At 41.5% G+C, this 27,468-nt stretch overlaps 1 long non-coding RNA gene across 2 annotated transcripts in view; it reads left to right on the top strand.

Annotated features, from left to right (window-relative positions):
* The first annotated feature begins 2,634 nt into the window (after positions 1–2,634).
* Positions 2,635–27,468, top strand: part of LOC148782405 (uncharacterized) — a 49,996-nt gene continuing 25,162 nt past the window's right edge. Inside the window, exon 1 of one of the 2 annotated variants that reach the window (XR_016053456.1) lies at positions 2,635–4,423. This is a non-coding gene — a long non-coding RNA (uncharacterized LOC148782405). The remainder of the gene's footprint in view (positions 4,424–27,468) is intronic. The other variant, XR_016053457.1, reaches the window with a different exon arrangement.

Raw genomic sequence — 27,468 nt, 5'->3', positions numbered from 1 at the left:
CTTAGTGTGACAAATATGATTTCTGATGGATTATGGGCATGTTATTATGTATACACTGATAGTCGAGAATGCAAGGGTAGTGATTTACTTACTGAGCTTATTGCTCACTCCGTTTATTTCATCTGTGTAGAGTGTTAGTATCTGACCGCATGTGGCAAGCAGCTGACCAGTGATAGCAGGCGTTCGGAGTTCGAACCGGTTCATGATTTCTTTTTGGCTTTGTAGGTGTCTGGTGACATTGCCACGTGTTGTTCTGTTTGATGTAATATTTTCGAACGAATGTTAGGCATGTAAGCCTCAAGCTTTATTGTAAAGACTTTTGAAGAAGAATGAAGTTAATGGTTTTAATTTATTCAGTTTTCAGTGCTTGTTGGATGAGTTTTTATTTATTTCTCGTTGTTTGCTTTGATTCTGCCCTATTAACACATATTGATGCCACTCCCACCTGAGTGACGTACGCGACCTTCGATCACGAACCCGCACTCTGTTGTCCTCCGGTTTGGGACGGTAGGGGTCAGGGGACGGGGTTGTGACAAGGGAGGCCCTCCATGTGTAAAACAAATGTTGTAAGTGGGCTGGGCTTGCTTGCTTGACAAGACTAACTTAGGTCATGCTTTGGGCCCCTTCATGGGACCCATTGGGTAAGACAAGACTTAAAATTGAGGCTCATTATATTAACAACAAGACCAAGTATTTGAAGACATTTTTCAGCGCCTTGGGTCCCCGATGCGGAATAAAAGAGAAGTCGGTGAATAAAGCCCTGATTAATAGTGGAATTCTCGACAATCTCATAATTACCCCAGAATGGGTGAAAATGTTCCTAAGGACTTCAAAAGGCCACCTGCCAAGTTTTTTCGCAATCTGACATGTCTAAGGTAGTGCATAATAAGAAACAGTTTCTAAAAAATTGGTTATTAGCACCCTAAAATGGACCTTATAACTTGAACCCTATTAGCGGAGCGTCAAATGGCTGTGGGACCATGGCCATTGGATTCAACACATTCGAAAACCCCTAGGGATCAAATTTCGGCTTAAACAGATGTTTCAAAATAAAGTTATGAGCAAAAGACTGAATAATGAGAGACCGCTTGCTATTCTTGTGCGCACTCTCTGCACCAATCTCCATTAAAAGATACCGGTTTTTACAGTCATGAACAATAACTTTGAAGACTCATATCTCTCTTGTTTTGAGTCGAATCGACCCCAAATTTTAAGAGCATGTTTGTTTCGTCAAGACGAATGTTTTGATATGTGGCACGATCCTTGACGACTCCCGAGCAAGGAGAAAAGCCAATGAGAAGTTGGTGATTTGTGATCAAGGTTGCAAGAAAATCAGCAATAGCATGGCCCACTCGAGCGGCCATATCACAACGCTTGCGTACCCGATCGATGCAAAACCCATTGCATTGAGTGTGTAAGGTCCAGGGCTATGTCTGGTTTGAACCCTGCGTGTGATGAACGGTTAGATTTGGGGTATGAAGGTGTTAAAGTTGCTATAAAATTCCATCTGGCGGAATTCAAATTCTAGCCAAAATCCAAAATTGTAAAATCTTCGTTCAGGCACAAAATCGAGTTGCATTTGTTGCAAATCGATCGTGACGACATGCTTAGTACAATTCAATGAAGAAATCACAAAAATACATCAAGATATGAAGTTTTTAAGTTTCCTACAAATTTCGAGTTGTATGATCGTGCCCTAAAAACATGGTTTGTGGTTAAAAGTTAGTACCAAATTAATTGTCATGCCGAGCCCAACGAGAAAACGATCATCTTTTGGCCAAACGGGCGTTGGAGCAGCCCCGAATCGGGCTAGAAAAAAAATCACACACGTTCCATAGGTGCAGCAAGGGCTGCTTTGAAATTTTATGTATTGTTGGACAAGGGCAAAATCGTCATTTTTCCCTATTTTTAGAAATTATTTTTAAAATCAAATACATTATATTTTTTAGCAATTAGTGTAGATTTTGATTAATCTACCCATGTTTGAGTGAAAGTCTATATATATCATACATCATTGTAAGGGACCCATTTTGATTGAATAAAGTTTCCAATTTTGCTCACTATTGGGTCACGATTTGGAGAGAAAAGAAAGAAATAGAAATTATTGTGTCGGTACCCCGAGGCTTAAGGTATTTTTTCTCTTCCCTCATTCTCTCTTTTTTTTTCTCTCTTTCTCTCTCCTCTCTTTGTCTAACCCGACAATACCCACAGCCGAGCACGACAATGCCGTGTGCTTAAAAACTTTTACTTTTCTATCATCCTTGCGTCCAATTGCTCCCTGTGCACCCTCGACCATCTTTATCTCTTTTCCCTGTAGTTCCGCGTGACCACCGTTTCCCAAACCTCCCCCTCCCTTTCACTGCCGCGTGCGACCAAACCTCCCTTTCACCGCCGCGCCTGACCAAACACCCACCGCATAGTCGCGCGTGACCAACCACAACCCATCGCCGTGCACAACCGCCACCCATCGCCATGCACAACCCACACCCCACCGCCGTGCACAACATATTCCATACACGGCAGTGACGCATTCCTCTCCATTGCCGTGCGCCTCTGCTCCACCACAACCCACACGACAGCGACCATCTACGCCCCTATTCTTCACCCATTTACTCACACAGCTACCACTGTCTCCAAATCACCGTCTCCACACCTCTGTCTCTCTAATCACCACCCGCCTCCCACCTCATCTCCTCTTCACTGCTGCCCTCTTTCTTCCGCCATCTCTGCTGTGACCAACTGCCACCTCCGCTACCAATTTCGCAACCTCCACCTTTCCCTGTCCTTCTCTTTCATCAGCCACTATCGTCCCATGCTTCCAGCTTTTCGTGGCCAACATCCCATCTCGCACCATCCCTGCCGTTTCTGCCCCGCCCTCTCTCACTCTACCACGCCATCCCTGTCGTTCGCCACTTCTACCCCTTACACGGCACTCTGCAACTCCCCATCCCTTCACTGCATTTTATCTCTCTAAAAACCCACAAATGGAAAAAACCCCACTTTCCCTTCTTCGTTGTTTCGTTTTGTTTCGATAAAGTTCGTTTCACTCCCCTCACGATATTTCGTTGAACCTAAATAACCCAATGAAACCAGCTCTCTCTCTCTCCCCTAGCCAAAGCACCTCCTCTTTATCGTAAATAATCGACATTTTCTCATTCACACAAAAATCGAGTAGCAAATTTTTCTCTCTCTTAACTAATCTGCACCATCTCCGTTTTATTATTATTATTTTATTTTCACACCATCCCATCTTATTTTATTTCGTCTATCCTCTCCTTTACGTTTTGTTCCATTTTACTCGCTCCCTTTCATTTATTTCATTCACACTTCATTTTATCCCTTTTGTTCTATTTTATTCTATTTACTTTATCTCACTTGTTTATCCCACCATACCTTATTCTATTTCATTATTTATTTTATTTTAATTGTCTCATCTCATTTATTCTCTTCCATCTTTTTATTTTATTTTACCCCACTTCATTTTATTTATTTTACTTCACTTTATTTTATTTTAATTTATTTAATTATGATTCCATTTTCCAGTTTTATTTTATTTTAATTCATCTACCTTATTTTCATCTCATTTTCCATCACTCTTATTTCACTTTCATCTCTTTTGGAAGACCTAGCGAGAATCGAGCTAGTCTTCACCTTCCCTCTTTCTTTCCTTCGATCGTTTGACTAAAGGGCAGGTTGTGCTCGTGCTCGTCTTGTCATCGAGCAGTTTAGCCGTCGTACCGGTCTGAGTCACCGTGCCTGTCTAGTTGCCATGTCAGACTAGATGTTGTGTCAGACAGACCGGTGTGCTGGTTTTGTCGTTGAGTAGTTTAGTCGTCGTGGCGGTCCATATCACCGTTCCCGTCTAACTACCACGCTGAATCAGTCACCGCGCCAGTCTTGCCACAGTGCCAGCCTCGCCGCCTGGTCAAACTTCTTCACTCACTTTGACTTCTCTTATCTCTTTTCTTCTCTTCTCTTCTCCCATTCTTTTTTGTCTCTTTGAAAGGTTTAGCGAGACTTAAGCTGACCTTAGCCTTCTCTCTTATTTCTCTTCCTCTCTCTTTCAAAGACAAACACTTTTTATCTATATCTTCCCCTTTTTTATTTCATTCTTGTAAAATATGTAACAAGAATCCCTTGTCAAGAAGACATCATGAGGCTGTTGAATTGATACGGATTCTCCTATGTTCTTTTCTATTTCTTTCTTGAGCATACACACGTATCTGTGCACTTACCCTGTAACAAGGTGGTTCCCTATGACCCACACGTCTATATCTTTGATGTGTGTGTGTGTGTTTGTAGGAAAGGAGAAAACAGGTCAAAGGAGGCGATTCCAAACCGGCCACAGGCCCGGGGAACATTATGACATGATCTAAGAGGGCCCCATGCTAGCTAGCCCGAGCGTGTCACAGACCCACGTGAGGTAAGTCCCACCTCATGACCTTAATTCCCCTCTCATCGTTTGGTACTCCTGCCTATGTCTTCTTTGCACAGTTCTCGAGAGAGCGGTCTCAAGTCTCGGGTTCTCATTAAAACCCGAGACACGTGCCACCAGGTCATCCCAACCTGGGGGTGAGATCAAGGCACTAACCACCAAGGTCGTAGTATTAGGGCCCAACACATAATCGTTATATGCAATGACATATAATATAAGTTACATAATGCAACTTACACATAAATTATGTAATTTATCTAACGTAAATTGCGTAATGATAAATTGCATAATGTAGTTATGTAAATCCAGGCAAGATCAAGACAGGTGTAGGTTTTAGTTTATTAGAAATAGGTCACGTCAAGACTATATTTATCATTTTTCTTTGGAATTAAAGCAATGAATGTGAAATTCATTGCAACGTTAACTCTTCCTCTAGAATAAGACTCCTCTAATAATTGAAATGTATCATCGTTCTAGGTATCCCAGAAACTTTGAAAGAAGGCAATAGGATATTCATTTGGCCCAAGAGCTTTATCTCTTCCAAGGTCAAATACTGCATCTTTGACTTTTTGTTCTTCAAATTTCCTTTCCAACCACTTGGCTTGTTCGAGAGGTAGCTTAGTAAAGGGAAGATCTTGGATAGAAAGGCCAAGTTCACTTTTTGTCGCAAAGGCCTTCTTAAAGTAGTTAACCACAACCTTTTCAACATCCAGTCCATTACCACAATATAACCCTTCAATTCTAAGATTTTGGAGAGTACCTCTTTTTCTAGCATTAGCGATAATATAAAAAAATCTCGTATTTCTATCCCTTTCCTTCAACCATTTCACACATGATCTTTGCCTCCAATGAATCTCTTCCAATCTAAGCAATTGCTTGTATGAAGCCACCAATAAGCTTCTATCTTTGACTTGATTTTGGGTTAGATATCCTCCCATAAACTACAAATTATCTATCTCTCCAATGTGATTTTTCGCTTTGCCAATTTTTTATTGTAGATCTCCCCAAACGTTTCTCCTCCAAATAATAATGTTTTGTTTCAGAAGTTGTAATTTTTTTATAATTGAAATCCCTTTCCAACCTTTAATTTTTGTGTTTTTTCATAATTCTTTTACTAAGCTGAACATAGATCTCTCTGACAGCCAAGACAACTTGAATCAAAAAAGGGAAGGTCCAAATGAAAATCCATTAGAATTAAGTAGAAGGGTACATGATCTGAAGATATTTTAAGAAGAGCTTCCACACGAATACTTGGAAATCGAATAACAAATTCAGAATTAGAAACCTATCCAACCTTGTCAAAACTCGATCTTGCAAATTATGATTGCACCAAGTGAAGTTAGCTCCAATTGAAGGAAGATCAATCAATTCATGTTGCCGAATAAAATTTTCAAAAGTATGCATACAAGGAGAAATAGGCGGAGAAGATGAAGATTCACTTGGCCATCTAATAGCATTAAAATCTCCATAAACAAACCATGGTAAATTTAAATTAACCTGAATATTAGATAGTTCATAAAAAAAGGCAGTTCTTTCATCGATTCTGTTAGGACCATACACCATAGATAAACACCAAGAGACATGGTCCTAAAGGCCCTTGAAACAAAATAGAGATGTGTCTAGGAGCATTTTGGATAGCAGACAAAATCAATGAGTCCCAAAGCATCCATATACCACTTGAGGAGCTTGAAGCATCAACACCCACAAAATCCAAAGATCTGTTTCCTCAAACCAATCTAGTTGTGTGGAAGGTTGGGGCCTCCATTTTAGTTTCCTGAATCACCAAGAGATCAGGTCTTTCCTTTCTGCAAACAGAAAGTACATCTCTGTTGCGTGATTCGCTATTTAGGCCCCTGATATTCCAACATAGCACCTTCATTTCGACATATAACCCTCTCTATGGTTGGTGATCCTCGAAGGACCAGCAAACATCTGTAAAGTGGGCTCAAACTGGGCACGAGTGCAAGAGTTTACCTCTCCTTTGTCATAGTTGTTGTGGCACACTAAATTGTCAAGCTCTCTTTGGAGTCGCCCTTTCTTTTATTCATTAGAACACTTACAAGTGTCCAAAAGTACAACTTTATTCATTAAATATACCCTAATACAACCTAGGATCTTCTCTTACATACCATGACAATTCTTTATAATACTAAAAAAATAAAATGCATGAAGAATCAAGAAATATGGAGCAATTAGAATTACCAAATACCTTGCCTCTGGTTACCCCCAAGGACTTTGTACACTTCACACCAGGTCTCGCACGATATCTCGGTCTAGCCTTATCTCATAACTCGACAAGCTTAGGCGAAACCTCTTCAAAGCATGACATTGGGATGGGACTTTGATCAAAGCTCAACACAAGAGCAAATCTGTGCCACCCTTGTGGCTTGGGTGTGCCCTCCTCAGGGTTCTACCTTCTACAAATTAAACCCTAAGCTAAGTTGAGAGAGAAAGAGCGCGAGAGAGAGAGAGAGGTGTGACTTCCCAAGGGTTCAGAGAGAGAGAGAGAGAGAGAGAGAGAGAGAGAGAGAGAGAGAGAGAGAAGGCTAGTAAAGAGGTGTAGAGGAAAGACCCCCCCCATAGATAGTATTTATAGTATAGAGACTAGGGTTTTTAGGGTTAGGTTTTTGCCATCATTATGAGACTCAATCTTGACCTTTGATCATGGAAACCTATGAGGTGAAGATATATCATCCATTCATTCTTTAGATAAGCCATCATGATTAAAAAGAATGAGATGGAACCATTATCTCCCAGTTTCCATAACTTTATTCGCATCAATTATAGTGTAGAGAAAATACTATATTCTTGCATATCAATTTTAATTAATCTCTACACTTTCCTATTTAAAATTAATCAAATTATCTATATAACATTTTCCTTTATTTTTCCAATTAAGAAGGTGGCTTAGCACACGAGCCACACAAAAAAGAAAGGAGGGAGCGTGGTGCTCCACACATGCAGAGCCATGTGGCCCCCACGTGGCCACAAAATGGGTTCGAATGGTGGGTCCAATGTCCCAATGGGGCCCCACACCTAAATAAACTTTTTGAAATATTAAAATGAGTTTTAGAAAACCTTTAAATAGTTTATTTTGCTCTCTGATTAAAATAAATCCAAAAAATTGATTTTTCTTCACTTAAAAATCTCTTTTCATTAAAATAAAATATCCAGAGAGGTCTAAAAATTTATTTTAATTATCTAAAATATAATTAAAGCATAACTAAACATATTTAATAAGATTTGATGGGATTTGGATCAAAAAAGTTAAAAATATAACAAATATATTGAGGACTCCATTATTTCTATAAATCATATCTCACTGCACCTTCTCAAACTGACCCAAAAGTTCTCATGGCCCATAACCCTTCCAAGGGGCTTCTGGACTATCAAAGTCAGCCAATATATAAAGAAGACACGATCCTAGTCCATGGATTACATGTCACTCCCTGAGGACAAGTCTATGCTCCATTCCGACGCTATGTTGTTGGGTTTATGTGGCCCTTCAAGCCTTATGAGTGTGTATTGAAATACTTTTATAGTGAAACATAAACTTAGTGGGAGTGTGGTCCTTCGAGGACTATACTAAGCAAATGATATTTTTTTATACCAGACTGTGCTTATCGATCTAGGCCAGACGGTTGGAAAACCCAAGGTACCTGGGCATAAATACTTAATTGAGGAGGGTTTTGGGTTAGCCCTTTATGAGGTCGGAGTTTATGCCTAGATGAGTGAGCCGAAGGACTGTGTGACCCTTGTGTGTGATGGTAAGCCTACTGAGATGAGAGCCAAAACCTCATCCATGTTCCATCACACGGCATGCATATTGATAGATCGTTCGGAAAAGCCAGATATCCACCTTTGGGCGAAGCGTATGCCTGTGTGAGAGATACCCCTATGCACCATAGAGCTGTGGTCACATCAAGTCGTGGTGACCTTGACTCGTCATTAGGGGAGGACCTGTAATCCACAGACTGGGATTGCGACCCCTTGATTCATCGACCTGACTTTGGTGACCCGCTAATGAGCCCCTGTTTGGACTATGGGTCATGGGAAACACTTGGTCGATTCGATAAAGCTAGGGTGGTTTGTAGTCCACAGTTGAAGGTGGAGTACCCCGTTATTACAGATTGGATTCCTAAAACCATATGGATCATTTTCCCATCATATTAATTTAATTGTGTTCATTTTATTATTGAAATGATTTTAGTTTTATTATTTGAATTTTTATGAATATCTCAATATTTTATTTGTGATTTTTGGACTTATAAAAATACAGTTATTGTTCTTACAAAGTTATAAAAATTCAAATATATTTTAAATTATTTTATTCAAATTTTAAAATAATATATATATTTTTTGAAATTCCATGGGGGCCTATAGTGCACATGGGCCCACCATGTGGCATGTGGGTGGGGGCCCACATGTGCCACAAAAGGGTGGCACCCCCCACCCTGTTTGGATTCTTTTGTTTGCTTTTAAGATAATATTAGTTTGATTTGTGGCATGTAGTCAAATCTTGGAAGGGATATATTGACCATGACTTTAATCTATTTTGTAGCAAGTTTGTTTTAAAGAGATATAGTCAATTTGAATTGATATGGATCTTATCTTATTCATATTTGGTAGTATTTATCTACTTGATATTATTTGACATATCTTTATGGAATATGTGACATGGATCATGCAATTTTATAGAATGCATGATATTTATTTTATTTAAATATATTGATGGGAAAATGGTTTAACGCGAAGGGGATAATGGTCCAAGCACCTTCCATAATGTTGATGGCCTATATGGAATGGATGGCTCAGATCTCTCACCCCACAAGTCATCTTGGTCAACTGTCTAGATTCAATCTCATGAAAGAGGTAAACTATGAAAAAACCATAAGAAACCCTAAACTTAAATATTCACTATAAATAGGGGTGCTCTCCTCCCCAATCTCAATATGATATCTCTCTCCTATAGCCTCTCTCTCTCTCCTAGAGGGGCATGCCCCACTCTATCTCCTCCATCTTTTTCTCTCTAATTTGCTCTCTTCAAATTTTAGGTGGTACTCTCTCTCCTCTCTAGATCGAAGTTGATCTAAGTTAATATTGGGGGTTAAAGTTTTAGTAGAGTTTTTAAGGGGTGATTATCTAGTTTGGCTGAAATCAGCAATCTCGATTCAAGATTGAAGCTAGACCACAGATCCCATGCCATTGGATGTGGTGACTCGGTGTGTGGTGTAAAAAACCCGATTGATGTAATCTCCGGCATCTTTTCTTTTATTTGTTAAGTTCTTTTATTTTATATTCTCAAGCACAATATTAGGTTATATGAATGGCATCAAATAGTTGAGATTTTTTTTTTTTGGAATTTCTATTGTTTGTAATAAGATCGTTTGTGAGTGATCTTATTGCCAAAATTATAAGGGGTGATTATTATTATTTTTTTAAAAAAAAATTGTATTCTCTCAGCTAAAGATCACATAGGTCTTTCTTTCATTGGTATCAAAGCTAGTTTTACTTGATTGTCATTGAGAGTCTTTTCTTATTTTTGCTTGAGAATAGAAATATATGGCTGTTCGTACCTCCATCTCTGAGATCCTGAAAACCGAAAGGTTTGATGGGATCAACTTTGCTTCATGGAAAAGAAAAATCAAATTTGTGCTCTATGAAGAAAACTTGCATGAGGTACTCTTTGAGGACCGACCTCGTCGTCCAACTGACGACTCATCTCAAATAATCAAAGATGAGTACGCCAATTGGAAGAGGAGGAACTTGAGATGCAAGTACATTCTTTTATGTGCCATGATTGACTCGTATGCTTCTGAGTACAAGTCAATCTATACTGCAAGTGAGATTTTTGATAAACTTGAAAGAGAGTATGCTGAACCTTCTCTCATGAAGCAAACTATGGTTACGATAAGGTACAATGATTTAAAAATAGTAGAAGGTACCAAGTTTACAGATCATGTGCACGTGTTTCGTGCGCTAGTCAGAGATTTGGAAGATACATGTATGAAGCTTAATGAATCTATGCAAGTGATTCATTAATGAATTCTCTTCCTAATTCATGGGAGACTTTCATATCTTCCATCTGTGCTAGAAGAAAGGTATCAAATTGGAGGAACTCATCACAACCATCAAATTTGAAGAAGAAAGGAGGAGTTCAAGGCAAACCCCAAGGGATACTGTGCATATGGTAAAATCTCGACCATCTTTTAAATTTAAAAAAGGAAAGGGAAGAAATACTTTTGAGAAGAAAAGATATTTCAAAAGAAGAGATTTTGAAAATAAGGGAGCAAAGAGAGAGACTCTAACTCGTTTTATTTGCAAGAAGGTGGGCCAGATAGCCAATAGTTGTCGGTTCAACAAATCTAGTGGAACTAACAAGGAATTGACATGTGTGGTTTTCGAGTCCATGCTAGTTGACCCCAAGGGAGCTTCTTGGTGTCTTGACTAGGGGCTACGACCCATGTTATAAACACTAAGGAAGGTTATCATTCTTTCACTCCCATGGGGCCAAGACAATAGCATATTTATATGGGAGGAAATCAGAAGACTGATGTACTTGAAGTTGGAGATCTTGTACTGAAACTAAAGAGTGGGAGTACCTTGATCCTAAAACAAGTACTTTATGCTCCTGATATGAGAAAGCGCTTAGTTTCAGTTCCTAAGATGTCTATGGCTAGATTCATAACCACTTTCATTGGGGAGAAAGTGATGGTCAAGAAGGGGAAAGATGAGATCATGACTGGATGACTTGTAGACGGGCTATTTACTATTGAAATAAAAGAGAGCGTTGCTTATGTCTCATCCCCTAATGAATTAAATGCTACCCTATAACATATGAGGTTAGGACACATTAATATCAAACGAAAGGAAAAGATTAAAAAAGGACGGGATTCTTCAAAATTATAAGGGAAATTTATCGAAAGTGTGCGAGTCTTATGTGCAAGGAAAACTAATAAGGAAAAATACCACTAGGGCAAAAAGAGCTACTAGCGTATTGGAAATCATTCATAGTGACATATGCGGACCTATGAATATGATCACCAAAAGTGAAAAAAGATATTTTATCTCTTTTATAGATGACCACTCGTGATATGGCCATGTGTACTTTATTCTTACAAAATTAGAAGCCCTAGAAAGAATTCAAAGAATATAAGGCCCAGGTAGAGAACCAAACCAACTTAAAAATTAAAGTCCTCAAAACCGATAGGGGGGGAATATTCATCTGACCTTTTCAAAGAATTGTGCATTGAAAATGAGATCATCCATCAGTACACAATGCCTTATACTCCTGAACAAAATGATGTAGCTGAGAGAAGGAATAGGATCTTAGTGGAAATGGTAAGGAGTATGATGGGGCATGCAAATCTCTCATTGATGTTTTGGGGAGAAGTCGTATTAACAGCATGTTATATCCTTAACCGGGCTCCCACAAAAGCTGCCCCACTTACTCCTCATGAAATTTTTACAAGTCATACTCCCTCCCTTGAACACCTGAAAGTTTGGGGTTGCTCAGCCCATGTCCTTATCCCACATCAAAATAGAACCAAATTGCAACCCAAACACTGTCAAATCCATTTCATTGGTTACCTAGATCATGGTAATGGGTATCGATTCTACAACCTTGAAACATGTGTGGTTATTGAAAGCTGTGATGCTCACTTCTTCGAGGAAGAGTTCCTTGAAACAAGGGTGAGTAGAAAATAAGCCGACTTTTATGAGGAGACCCAAAACAAGGATGTAGTTCGAGACCCTAAATTTGAAACTTCCAAACCAACCCAACTTGATTCTGAACTCCCTATAGAAAGTGAATCTTTACTTGAACCAAGACGAAGTAACCGAGTCAGTTGACCACCTCTTTACCTAGAACATTTTGTCTACCTTGAAGAATATTTTGATAAAGTTGAGGAAGATCTAGATTTCAGAACCTAGAACTCACTGAGAAGCCTTGACCTGTCCTGAAAGGGAATACAGGGTAGAAGCCATGAAAGATGAGTATGCTTCCATTAACTAAAACTATGTATGAGAATTAGTACCCCTACGTGAAAAACGTAAGGCCATTGGTTGTAAGTGGATTTTCAAGAAAAAGTTGAACTTTGAAGGGAAAATAGAAAAATATAAAGCTAGGTTGGTTGCAAAGGGTTTCACCCAGAAAGAAGGGATAGATTATGAGGAAACCTTTTCCTCTGTTGCAAAATTTCCATCCATCCAAATCCTTGTAGCTATAACGGCCCATTTTGACTTTGAGGTTCATCAAATGGATGTCAAAACAGCCTTTCTAAATGGGGATTTAGAAGAAAAAATTTGAGGAGAAAGGGAAAGAGAACCTTGTATGCAATCTTAATAAATCCCTTTATGGCCCACAACCCTTCGAAGGGGTTCATGGACTATCAAAGTCAGCCAATATATAAAGGAGACACGAACCTAGTCCATGGATTACATGTCACTCCTTGAGGACAAGTCTGTGCTCCATTCCGACACTATGCTTCATGGGTCCTTCTAACACAGCCCAGTGTTGTAGGGAGTCATCTCTTCAGCACATGTATACAACACATACCGTCATCCAAATGATTACTTCCTGAACGACTATCTAGTATACATGGTATGTGATGGTAATGATGAGGACTTTGGCCCTTACCATCACACACATGAGTCACATCTAATCCCCTGGCCAACCACCATGGGCACAATTGTAACCTTAGCAAGGATAACCCTATATTGAAACCCTAACCTGTTGTGCACAAAATGCCCAGGGTATAGGCTTTAGACATCACCTTGAGCCATGGCTAGTTAACGCTCAAGTTATTCTCACCATTTATAATGCCTCATAGTCCAAACTGGACCACACTCCCACTTGAGCCAACATATCACCAGATACGATTTCAGTAAATGTTCTCATAAGGCCTTTAATTGGCTATATAACTCCACCTTTGAATGACCATATAACCCCAACATCTCCCACTTGGCCTTTGAAGGCCTTTCAATAACTCACCCTCATTCTCTTTCCCCCATTACAATCTCATTCTCAAGTGTTTCTCACTTATTGTCTCTTATGCTCATTAGATAACTTGATGAACTCCTTTGCCATCATTCCTTTCACTAAGGATTCGTGTATGTAGCCTTTGTGGGAGTCATGAAGTCTCTCTTCCTGCTGCTTTGATCTCATTCGTAGTCCTTTTTTACGTCGTCTGTATTAGCATTATGAATCATGGACTCATTATCGTAGAAGATATCTCACGCACCCTCATCACATGGGGTCATATCTTTGCAACTCAAGGAAGTTCTTTAATCAAGTTGCTTCTTTCATTGCCCGAAACAAAGGGGAAACAAGATCCTTTTACATGTATTGTATATACTTCTTCTTTTCCCAATTTCCAGACTGAGCACCCTTCACATATGGTGTCATATCCCCCTAATATTTCATGACATCTCTTTGAAGTTTTTACTATCATAAATCATATCAAGAATACACTATGAAACTAAGAATGACCCTAAAAATGCTTCCAATCAAGGGAGTACCCAAATGTGACACATTTCAATTTACTGTAGAATAGAAGATGAAAATACGATCTCTCAACTCACAGAGAATTTCTCTCTCCAACTTGTTTTAGTATTAAAATAGACTCAAAAGTACAAAATTATAGTTGGTAACATCCCCAAATCACACCATTCAGTGAACTGGTAACATTTACGTCACAACACAATTCATACAGCAAAAAATCAGGATTAGAATCCCTTCATAATAAAAATCTTTTTGTCAAACCACATCGAGTTTTTCCCTCAAACGTCTTCTATTGAAAATTTGACTCCAAACCAAAATTTAATATCACAGTTTGAATCCCAAATAATATTTTTCACATGGAGATAAATAAGTGACATTCACGTCATAAAAACATATCAGATTATAGAAATTCATGATGACCCTAATAATATTTTTCTCTTCATGCCCATGGAGTTTCTCTCTCAAATATTTTTGGAAAATAGACTCAAAATGAAAATATAAAAACTTAGAGTGGACCTCAAAACATTTTTTTAATAAGGGATATATATATATATATATATATATATATATATATATATATATATATATATATATATATATATATATATATATATATATATTGAAGCCTCCTCCTATTATAGACGCAGGGAAATTTAATTTACAAGGAATGAAAAAGAAAGGAGGCAATCAAGAACTTGTAAATGAATTGGTTAAAAAACTTCAAGTATTAAAGATCATTGAAAAAGAAAAAGGAGTAAATGTTGTACAAGAAAACAATCAGTACACTAATTAGGAAATAATGGATATAAAACATTCTTTTAAAACAGAAAGCCTAAAAATAAATAAAATTGATTATAGAAGAAAAACTAGGCCTGTAGCCCAAACCAGGATGTATTATCCTAGGCCTACTCCTGTAGATCTTGAAATAGAAGAAGACCTTGTCGCAAGCTCAATCACTTATTCAGAAAGTTCATTGTAAATTGGAATATAGATGGCTTTTCTGAAGCACAAGTGCTTGATTTAATGAAGCACATGACCATATGTGCTATTGCCTGTAAAGCTAGTGGTAATAAAGACCACGAAATTACTAAGGCTATTGTATGTGGATTTACTGGATGGCTTCGAGGATGGTGGGATTTCTACTTGGACGAATCTGCCCGAAATCAGATTTTAAATACTACTAAAAAATGGGTTGTTAAAACAGAAATAGGCCCAGGACAAGTTCAAGAAACCATAGTAGATGAAGGAGATGCAGTAAACACTTTAACCTACACAATTACACTCCACTTTGTAGGTAGTACTGCACTTCTAGCCGCTCGTCAAAAGATTTATAATGCAATCTTTGATGTCCAATCCTATCTCATTTTAAATGGTATAAAGATGTTTTTTACTTGAGACTTTTGTCAAGAGAAGATAGCAAATCAGATCATTGGAAAGAAAATTTTAGTTTAGGACTTCCAAATCTTTTTGATGAAAAAGTCAAGACCAGACTTAAAAACAAGTACAATGGTATTATACCATACTCACAATATACATTTGGATAATTATCAGCTGAGATTTGCGCCGAATGCCTTGCCATGTGCATATATCTCAAAGTTAGAAGACAATTAGATAAACAAAGAATGACAGGCAAAAAAAAACTTAGAGATTTTTGTGAATTGTTTGGTTATAATACTCTTTTACCATCTAGTTCACATTATAAAGAAAAATCTTGGAGTGGTGAAAAGTATAAGAAGTATAAATCATCATCGAAGAGGGACCAGTCTTCTAAAAGGAAAGGAAAAGTTTATAAAAAATTTGTGAAATGTGAATCTTTTAAAAAAAAGGGAAAAAGAAAAATACATGTTTGTTTTAATTTTGGTAAAGTAGGACATTATAAAAACAAATACAGAGTAAAAAAGAAGATTAATTCCTTTGGAATTGAATATAGTATTAAAAGACAATTATACAATATTTTACTAAAATTAGAATCATCGGATAGCTCTTCTGAATCTGGTGAAGAGATGTTAATCAGAGAAATTGAAGATGAAGAATTAATTCTTTCAAGTTCTGACCCCGATTCGAATGATGATGACAACCAAAATCAGGGTGACTCTTGTCACTGTAATATTTATAAAGCCATTATTAATATGAATGGGTTGAGCTTAGATACACTCACAAAAGAAAAAAATCTAATTATCGACCTGATTGATAAAATTAGTAATCCCGAAGGTAAGAAGGAAGCTTTAGCCCAATACATAAACATGGGAAAAAATAGTTCCAGGCATTCCACTCCTAAGCCTTCTCTTATTCCTACTAGAGAAGACTATAATTTTCTAGAAATCTTGAGATGCCTCTCTGAAGAGGAAGTCCCTCCTTTTATAGACCCTTATTATCGGTGGACTTGAACTTGTTTGAAGTCCGCATCGTGTCGGTAGACTTGAATTAGTTTGAAATTCGTACAATAGATTGTCCGTGGACTCGTTTTATTTTGAAGTCCGCACAGTGACTGAAAAAGGTCTATAGTGACTGAATAGTGAAATTGCTACATTCATCGTTGCTATAGTAACTTCTACAGTGTTTTTTGTGAAAAAGTAGATTCCTTTGTCTTTTTCCCAGTGATTTTTCAAGTACTATCGGGGCACATGTCCTGGATTGATTGGAGTCCGACCTTCCCTTATCTAGAACAATATTGTGATGTGAAAGGCTCAAAGTAGTCTGGATCGAAGCCTTCTTCGTTCTAGTTTTCGTCATCCTGCTGGGACATAGACATTTTGTCTTCTTCTTCTCGTAAGGCCATTGAGAGCCTTCTTTTAAGCTCAACTTTGGAAATGTGTTTTGTTTCTACTTGATTTAAGTAGTTAAGTAATTCATCTGCTTCACTAATAATAGTCAAATTAACTGGGACATCCTTTTTAAGGGTGATTTTATTTGGGACAAGTTGTATGGTGGTGAAAATATCCTACCATTTAATATAAAACAAGATTTGGGATATAATCTCACCTATCATTATCGTCGCTTATAACATATTCCCATCTCATAATCCATGAGATTTCACATAAAATCCATAAATATAATTCTGTGTCTGTTTTTCCAGCATTTTTATTAAACTCAAATTTTTTTTTTTTTGATTCTTTAATGGAACCAAGAAGTATATCAGGCAAAGGTCTTCATGTATAAAACCAGCTTTTAAACCACTTTGGGATATCTCGTCGGCTTTTTATCCTGAACGGTGAAAACCAGCTGTGTATACAAGTAGGATTTTGGTATGAAAATATTAAATCCCACGCTTTTATATACTCATGTTTACAGTGCAAAATCGGAGAGATCTCCAGAAGAAGATCCCTCAGATCTGAATACTATAAATTGATTTTTTTAAAAAAATGATAGAGATAGTCGGGACAATCAAATTCTGATCTGAGGCCAGATCTATTAAAAAACAAATAAATCCACTCTCAGATCATTGACAGAGCGAGCATCGATCCAAAAGCACGAAATACAATATAAAATGTAATAAAACATATTTAATCTAATAAAAATAAAAAAATACATAAAATAAATGTAGAAAGGTGAAAAGGAATAAGGACAATCACACTCTTCAAGTTTTGACCAAGCCTTGGCTTGGTTGAATTGTTATCTTGGTCTAAGTGTGGCTTAAAGCTAGGTCTAGGGTTTGCTGGATGGCTTTCTCTCTCTTTCTCTGATGTTCTCCTACATGTCCCACCTTCCTCTCAGTTCTAACCACTTGTGACTGGTTAGTTGTCTCGATCTCGCCTTCGAGATCTAGATGACCTGGCGGCATGTATCTCGGGTTTTAGTGAACCCGAGATTTGAGATCGCTCACTCAGAACCTTGCTCAAGAACAAGCAATAGGTATATCAACCGATGAGAGCAGAGTTTAAGATAGGTTCGGGATTTACTCGGGCTAGCTCACGTGGGTGCCCTCTTAGATCACGAAGGAAGCCCCCCAGCTATTTTAGCTGGTTCGAAATCGTCTCCCTTGACTTGTAATCGTCTTACTTTCTACACAACACTTCTATGGTTAATTGACGAGATAAGTGGGTCGAAGAGACCTACCCTTGTCTTAATGCATTGTATGCTCATATGAGGGAGTGATGAAACATAAGGTTCCAAAAAAGAGAGAAAGGAGAAGAAAACTTGATAAAAGGGCGAGACTAGCATGACGGTTGGAAAGCTACCGACTCGGAGTGATAGTAAGACAGGCATGGTTCTCGAGACCAGCACGACGACAATACTACTCTAAACCGAGAGCGATATGGCGGCACTACGCTAAGTCTACCCTCAGTCAAGTGAGGAAAGAAAAGAGTAAAGAGAAGAAAAGGGGACGAAGAGAAAGAGAACGAGGAGGCAAAAGGAGGAAAAGCCCAGGCGGCAATGAGCATCGCCGTTGGCATTATGAGAAGGGAACACGCCCTTACACGGGCGGCGATAGCCTCTCATGGAGCATGTAATGATAATTCTCATGAGGCGCACGTTGATAGGCGTGGAACGTAGGAGGAACAACGATGAGCACCAAACGCTCAGAGGAGGCTCACAGACGGTGATGAGCACTGAGCACGCGAAGGAAGCTTGCGGACAGTGACAGGTTTTGCCGAGACCTTTAGTGGGCGGCAATAGGTATCACCGTCTGCACTAGACGCGTAACAGAGAAAGTCCCCTGCAAGCGGCAACGAGTTTTGCCGTCTGTGTTCTTCACTGAGACGTCGAGGGTACATCTGCGGATGGCGATGGGCACCGTCTACACGCCTCGCTAGGAGAGAGAACAAAAGAAGAGAGAAGCTCCTGCATGGCACTGCCATAGCCATGTGCGACCTGTGAGACCACCAAAGAGGCATGCACGACACTGCCATTGCTGTGCATGGTCTCTGAGAGGGACTCAGACGGGGAAGAGGAAGAAGAAAGAGAAGAAGAAGAGTAAGAAGAATAAGCGAGTGAAGAAAAGAAAAGGCGAAGATCTACCTCAAGTCTAGGGGTACCGATCAAAATTTTCTCTCACCTTGCTCTTTCTCTCTAAACGTGACCTGACAATGGTAAGAAAGAAAAACTGTATTAAGTAAAAACTCTCTCCAAACGTGACCTGACAATGGTAAGAAAGAGAAACTGTATTAAGTAAAAACTCTCTCCAAATGTGACCTGATAATGGTAAGAAAGAGAAACTGTATTAAGTAAAAACTCTCTTTTGTGAGGGATTGAGTCCTTTGTGTAAAATGATGGTACAATGTATATATAGAAATTGCCCCAAACATGGATGGATGATAAAAAATAACTCTAATTGCTGAAAATTAAGATTAAATTAAATTAAAAGAAATTAGAAAAAAGTACAAAATGACAGATTTGTCCATTCCTAACAATTTGTGGAATTCCAAAAGTCCCTGTGTTGCCCTAGAACTTGCGTGATCTTGCATAGATGATCCGAGGTCGTTCTGATGCCCAGTTTATTGAAAGATGATTGTTTCCATGTAGGGCTCGGCAAGATGATCGATTTGATACCAACTTCGAGCCATGGATCGTGTTTTTAGGGCACAATCATGTGACTTGAAATTTGAATGAATGAAACTTCGGATTGATTATGTGCTCGTTCCTTTATGTTTTTATGTGATTTCTTCACTGGAATATATTGAGCATGCCATCATGATCGCGGGGTAACAAACGCAGCTCGATTCCGTGTTCGGTAGAAGGGTTTGCAACTTTGAAATTTTGACCAGAATTTGGAATTCTGGCGGCAAAATTCATAGTCACTTCGTCAGATTGGTATGCAAAATCCAACCGTTCATCATGGACAGCGTTTGGGTCAGAGATACCCTAAGCCTTACGCACATGATGAAATTGGTCTCGTGACAATCAGGTTCGCGATTGGCATGATTTGGTCGCTTGAGCAAGGCATGGTGTTACTGATTTTCTTGCACGTTATTCACGAATCAGCAACTTCTCTCTAGCTTTTGTTCGTGCTCGGGAATCATTTTGAGGTGTGCCACATATCGAAATGCTCGTCTTGATGAGACAAATATGCTCACAAAATTTAGGCTTGATCTGACCTTGGACGAGTGTGATATGAGTGTTGAAAGTCACTAGTCCTGACTATCCCTTCAATGGGGGGCATTGCCTCTCCTACATCCGATTTTGCCAATACATAGGCCCCGTTTGGCGTGGCCTTTTTTACTATGAACGGACCTTCCCACTTGGGTTCAAATTTTCCTTTACAGTGCCCATGCATGACAATCAGTCTCTTGACTGCTAAGACTAGATCCCCATGAGCGAATGAGCGAATTTTGATAGACTTGTCAAAGGATCTCTTCATTCTTCCTTGATTGAGCTCGAAGTTCTGCTGGGCCTTGAGTCTCTTTTCGTCAAGGGAATCCAACTCTTGGTAACGAAGCTTGACCCTCTCACCTTTAGTCAATCCCTGATGTATAGCGACATAGAGTGAAGGTATTTGAACCTCGAGGGATAAGACCGCCTCACCGCCATAGACCAGGGAATAAGGAGTGGAATTTGTAGCATTTTGGCTGGTGGTGACATAGGCACACAGAGTTTCAGGCAACTTCTCCTGCCAATTCTTCTTTGACTTCGAAACTGACTTCTAAAACACCCCGCACAAAGTTTTGTTGAATGCCTCAGCCAAACCGTTGGATCAAGGGTAGTACATAGTCGAGTACTTCCACTCGAGGCTGAACGGGTTGGCTTGGCGATCAACATGATGGCTTCTAAACTGGGGCCCATTATCAAATATTATTCAGTTTGGAACCCTGAATCAATAGATGATGTGGTGATGCACAAAGTTAGCTACCGCAGTCCTTGGAACCTGATTGAGGGGGATCGCTTTAGCCCACTTGGAAAAGTAATTTGTCACTGTTAGGATGAAGGCATGACCCAAGGTAGAAGGAGGGTCGATGGGTCCCACAATATCCATACCCCACTGGGAAAAGGGCCATGATGTCACTGTGGGATGGAGAGGCTCTAAGGGTTAATGAATGAGGCTTGAGTGAATTTGGCACACTTGGCATCTCTTAGCATAGTTTTGGGCGTCAGCCACCATTGAAGGCCAATAATAGCCGAGTCTGCATATGCGCTTGTAGAGCTTCGGGTCGGACTGATGCAGGCTGTAGATACCCGAATGCACTTCTTCGAGTACTTTGCTTGCCTCTTGTTTAACGATGCATCTCAGGAGAATTCCTTCAAATGACTGACAGAAGAGAATGTCACCGTTGAGAAGGGTGTACTTGGTAGACCTCCATCGTATGCCGTTGCATTTCGCCCGATCTTGAGGTAGCCTTTCATGCTTTATGAAGTCCATGATCGGCTCCCTCCAATCTTCGAATTGTTCAACCTGTGCACACATCGGGTTGAAGAATTCGGGCTCTTGCTTCTTGACCTTAGATTCTTTATCTTGGGGCATCTCTTGCTCCGCCTCAATGACATATTTGGCTGCAAGAAGTGTCCTGAATGGGTAAGGCGGGCATTCAGGGAAGACATCCCTCTCATTATCTACGTCAACTTCGATTCTCAAGTCGACGTGTCTCCATTCGGTTTACCCAGACTGAAGTGTGCCCTGATTAAGACAATTAAATGGTGGCGTCGAGCTTTGAGAGTGCAGCAGCCTGTGAGTTTACCCTTCCAGGGATGTGTCTCAGGGAGCAATCATCCAACTGGGCCATATAAGATGTAGTCGTATCATGATAAGGCTTGAGGGTATCTTTCCTTACGTCATAAATCCCCTTAAGCTGCTGGATGACCGGCTCAGAGTCACTAAAGATGTTCAGGTGCTCCAGGTCTAGTTCTTGGGCAATACTCGGCTTCGTTATGAGAAAATGCCTCTGTAAGTGAGAAGGATAGAGGGAGTCAAGAACACAACTTCAGCGCCCCCTTTATCAGACTGGAATGCTCCGTCAAAGTACATTTCCCACGACCGAATTAGCGTTGTACAAAAAACTTCTTCTTCTGGGAGGTGGCTCGATAGGGGAGATTTTGAAGGGAGTAGAGAGGAAATCTGCTAGGGCCTGGCCTTTAACTGCCTTCTACGATACATACGTGATGTCAAACTCCATCAGCAATAATGCCTACTTGGCCAAACATCCTGACAAGGATGGCTGGGTCATAAGGAACTTGACCAGGTCTGCCTTGGAGATTAACTTGACCTCGTGACCGAGCAAGTAATGACAGAGCTTTTGTACTACAAAGATCAAGGCTAAGCACATCTTTTTGATGAGAGGGTAATTCTTCTCGGCTCCTGCATTCTGCGGCATAGATAATAGAGCACTGTCTCTTTCCCTCCATCATTGTTCTGCACTAAGAGTTCCCTAAGTGATCATCAAAGGTGGTCACATAAAGGATAAGAGGCCTTCCTAACACTGGAGTGGAGAGTACTGGTGGATTCAACAAGTACTGCTTGATATCATCAAGCGCAGCTTGGCACGCTTCATCCCATAAGAAAGGAGTGTCCTTCTTCAAGGGGTGTGAAAAGGGTCTGCATTGCCTTGAAAGGTTTGAAATGAACCTTCGAATGTAGGCAAGCCATCCTTGGAGAGACTGCAGTTCATGGAGGCGACGTCATGTCTCGAATTGCCTTGATTTTAACTAGCTTGATCTCTAGTCCACGGTACCTCACAATGAACCTTAAGAACTTTCCTGAGCGTACACCGAAGGTGCATTTTAGAGTCATCTTGAGTTGGCAGCGCCGCAGTCGTTCAAAGAACTTTTAAAGTTCTTGTATGTGAGTATCCTTTGTGTCAGACTTCACCACCAAGTCATCCTCATAGCACTCGACCTCCTTGTGGATCATGTCTTTGAAGATGGTTGTCATGGCTCACTAGTACGTGGCACCGGCATTCTTTAACCCGAAAGGAATCATAGTGTAGCAAAAGACACCTTTTGGGGTCTGGAACGCAGTGGCCTCGTCATGTTCAGGCGCCATCCTGATTTGATTGTAACCAGAATATCCATCCATAAAGGAGAAGATCTGGCAATGAGCCGTGGAGTCGACAAGCATCTAGGTGAACGACAGGGGGAAATCATCCTTGGGGCAGGCGGTATTCAAATCACGAAAGTCAATGCAGACCCTTATTTGACCATTTTTCGTCTTGACTGGGATGACATTTGCCAGCCATCTTGGGTATTTGACTTCACGTATGAATCCAGCCTACCTGAGTTTATTCACTTCAGCATCGATTTGCATCTCGAGGTCGGGTTTAAAGCTTCTTGATTTCTGCTTTATGGGTTTGATTGATGGATCATTGACGAGTCGATGGAGAGTAATTTGCGGGTCTAGACCAGGCATCTCATGATAATGCCAGTCAAATAAATCCTGATTTGCTTGAAGGAGGGAGATATAACTTTCTTTCTCTTCTGAGGACATATTTGCTGAGATAAAAGTTGGCCTTAGGTCGGTCTCATCCCCTAGGTTGATCTCTTCAAGCTCGGCGGTCGTGGCCTGATTGCCTTCTTCCCACTCTTTTGGAGCTTCCTGAAGTTCCTCATCAGAGGACTCACAAGGATTTTCTTTGATCTCGAGTGTAGAAACCCATGATCCTGACATCTCGGCTTCTAAGAGGGGCATAGTGTGGGAGAGGTCTCCCAATTTCTGGCTAGTCCAGGCAATGAAAGGGTCAGACCTCTTGACTGAGATCAGTTGGTGTTTGCCCTGAACTAGAGGACGCTTCATGAAATTGGATCATGTGGCAGGCCTCTTTGGAACAGGAGACCGAAGATGACTCGGTCTTTGCTTGGGTTGACAGGGCATCGGCGACTTTCAAGAATTCAGCGGCTTGAGCCAACATCTCTCTGAAGCACTCTTGCTATGGCTGGGTGAGGCTGATGCCTCCGAACTCTGTGTTTAGAGTGTCGAAGTCTGGGCAACGTTGAGCTGCACATGTAGAGGAAATAGAAGAGGAAGGAGGAGAAGAATAGTTAGAACATTCCGGGCAGCTTTTTACGTCATCACTGAAATTGGACGTACTCAGGGGATATTTTAGGTCTTGCTCCAAGTTTGACATTGTGGGTTGCTATTAGTGTCGTCACCCATATTGGAGGAATCCCAAGCTTTTGGTGACTCAAGAATGTTCTCCTGATTGGACGAAAGGATGAGGCGAGATGCGCCTGGGATGAAGTATTGCAAGGTTGGCAGTGGGGGAAGAAGCCTGAGAAATTCTTCCTCGACTGGTGGCTGAGAAAGACGATTCCTTCGATGGGTTGACCTAGGTGTTTGTGGTCCCATTCTGGGTCCCTGAGGGGGTGTTTGGATTTCCTTCTCGGGCTGGTGAGTAGTCCTAGCTTGGTGGATTGCCTCACGCTTCAGGGATTTGAGCCTACTTCGACCATGGTAGACTTCCCAGGGTTGAGAGGTCGAGGGCTCTGAAGGGTTCAGTGCATGCTTATGAAGGGCTTGTAGTGCAACTTCCTTGTGAACGGGTGACAGCCTGAAAATGTTCTAGGAGGATGGCACAGACCATGTGGCCTTTCTGGCTTCGAACGCAGAGTATTCTTCCAGCTCGTGGCCACATACGTGGGGATATGGGCACCAGAGGTTTTCCGTGCCCTGGGCCAGATGCCTTGGTTGCCTGGCGGGCTTGGGAGTGACGAGGCTTGTTGGAGCATTGCCTCGAAGAGGGTCCTGTTTAGTATTTTTCTTGGCTTGCATCGGGGGGTTTTCTCGTACAAGTGGAAGAGGGACTTAAGGGTGTCCTCCTAGGTTGCCTTGAACTTCCTGGCACTGCTGCATCTTCTTTTCCAATAGTTCGTGGAATCCAGTGCGTTCGTTGACGTCACGTCCTTGTATTTGGTGATATGCATACTAGAGGTTCTCAGTCCCTGGATGCAGGACTTTAGGCTGCCTTGTTGGCTTGGGAGTGATGAGTCCTTCTTCAAGTATTATGGAGAAAAATGCACGGAGGATAATGGGTGCCTCGTCACCCTCTTGAATCATGACTATGTGAGAAGCCTCAGTTGCCCCAAACACTTTCTTCAACTCTTCGAGCTTTATCTGACCCTTGTTGATAAGGGATTCGATAGTGCCGTTGAGCTTATAGCTGTTGTGAGTTGGGTGGCCTACTCTCCTGTGATAGGCGTAGTACCTCTCATTCGTCTCCTACCTAATTGACTTTGCAGTATTGGACTCCGGCAGCTGGATCATGTTATGTTCTAAAAGCAGCCGAAGCAGTTCAAGAGTCCACTCCTTGTCGAAGGGGTAAACCTTATTCTGGTGCTGGATCCAGAAGTCATTTCGCTTACTATTTTTAGGAGGCGGGACCTCATTGTAGGACAACTGCTTGCCCTCGCTCGGAGATGTATGTGCCTTGGAAAGGTCCAGGGTTTGAGGAGCCGTGCTCTTAGTGCCAGTCATGGTGGCGACCACGTTGATCACTGCTTTTTAGCTGTCCGACTGTTGGAGTGATAGGTTAGGCCGGGCGGTTGCCGACGAGGGCTACCATGGTGCTTGAATAACCCATCACTACGAACTTCCTTAGAGATGAGCTCTAACATGGAGGGTCGACATGCAGGGCGATCTTAGGAAGCAGGTTTCATATGCAGGTCTGGACCGCTTCCTTCTCAGTCATGGGAGTGGCATGGAAGGTTGCCAACTCTCCCCATCGGGTGTAGAACTTGTCAACGGGCTCACCATGGTCTTGGCTCAGGGTAAGGAGTTTGATTGTCTCCAAGTTCCTTTGGACTTTTTAGAAGTGTTGGTAGAACAACTGCTCCATCGCTTGCCACGTGTGTATCGAGTTGGGAGGCAGCCGAGTATACCATTGGAAGGCTTGCCGTTCAAGAGTATCGTCGAACTGGTGGAGGAGGAGGAGTCCGTCAGTTGCCGTCTCTCGACGAGCCACCTAGAAGTGAGCAGTATACTGATGCAGAGACATAGTATAGTTGAACAGTGGGAGCTTCCCCTTTTGATAGTTCGGAGGGAAGGGTACTTGGTCAATGTACGAAGGGTATGGCTTCTAGTAGAGCGACGCCTCTTGCATGCCTGGGACCTTGTTCTTGAGGCTATGGGCCACCATAGTATCTATCTCAGTTTGAGAGACCTCGCGGGAGGCAGAACTGTCTTGGGAGACCTGTGTTTGTCTAGGAACTGTGTCCTCATCGATTGGGGAATCGGTCTAATGGTGAGAGGAAGTGGGCTTGGAGGCTTCTAGGCGTTCCATCTTTTCAAGGATGGATTGCATCATTACCTCGAACCTGGTCATTCTGTCCTCTTGGGCTTCATCTGGGTCATTGATCACCATGACACTAACCGTCTCTTCTAGGAGTCAGAGCCAGGAGGAGGAGCCGACTTGTGAGGACTGGACTCAAGCCTTGTATGCTGATCTTGTGAGGACTGGTTCTCGACAGTCTTGGGACCGTGGTTTCTAGGCAGTGACGAGCCTGCAATACTCTTGGACTCGCTCAGGTTTTAGAGTTTGAAGAGGGAAAAAAGGGTCACGAAGTAAGAGGTCATAAACGGTGGCGACCTCGATTGCCTTGGAGGCTTCTTTGGTCAGGATCTGATGATCTCTCTTTTACTTAGCCCTAAGATAGCTGTAGACTTCATTTTAGAACCGAGCTTGAGACCTATACCGCCCCGCCTTCTTTGAACATGCAAGGGCCGTGTCTATGAGTTGGAGCAGGGAGTGGGCTCCAAGGATAGAAGGTAGCCTAGGTTTCTGCCTTGGAGGCTAGAGGCCTTTGTCTGACATCAGGCTATTGCCCCGAGTTCCTTTGTGGGGCCCATGTGCACGGCTGGCCAGAGGCTGGCTCAAGATGGTACTCTTAGGGAAGACCTTTGAGTACCAGGGCTCGAGGTGCTTGTCTGGTGTCGGAAGAGCGGCAGGAGAAGGAGCTGGTTCATGACTCCATCTGAGTTGGGGTCGGGAAGGAACTTGCAAGGGTGGTGCGTGTACACCGTTAGGGTTAGTTGTCTGGGTGACCTAGGGGTCAGCCCGGGCTCAATCAATGAGTCCGACCTGAGGAGGCCGAGACTCATGAGCTTGTGTTTGTGAGGGACGAGGAGGAACCTTATCTCTCGCAAGATGAAGCTGTGTGTACTGAGAGGGGGGACGGGGCGATCGACCCTCATGTGCTCGAGGTGCTAACGCTACCCCGATTTGTGGACAGCAAATGCATGACGCTTGTAGGGTTCGACCCTAGAAGGCCTAGCCCTGGATGCGAGCTCAAGGCAACGTAAGGTTGCCCCGAGGTGTGGCTTGAGTGGGTGGACCACAAGCCCTTGGGTGTGTGCGAGGGGTGATGGTCGTAGGGTCTCCATCTCGGTGTGCTGAGCCTCTAAATGTAGATGTCCGAAGTGATGAAGGAGTATGGGGGGTTGCTTTACGGCGAACCTCAAGAGCGACAACAACTTGCTTGCCTCTTGCGAAAGTGGTTAGGGCAGCCTTTCGGTGTGCCCCAGCAATATGACCAGCAAGAGACTTGCCAGTAGCAGGGTGCATGCTATGTGAGGTGGTAGACGTGCCACCGATGAAAGGGGCCTTGGAGGGTCCACTAGGGCGAGGAAGCGTGGAGTCAGTGACTTTTAAGTCCCCTCTTGCACTAACTTAGG

Source organism: Amborella trichopoda, chromosome 4 (genome assembly GCF_054954075.1).
Source record: "Amborella trichopoda isolate Santa Cruz 75 chromosome 4, AtrichopodaSantaCruz75HAP2 v2.0, whole genome shotgun sequence".
Lineage (NCBI taxonomy): Eukaryota > Viridiplantae > Streptophyta > Magnoliopsida > Amborellales > Amborellaceae > Amborella > Amborella trichopoda.
Note: the sequence above shows the minus strand (reverse complement) of the source record. Positions and strands in the feature narration are given on the sequence as shown.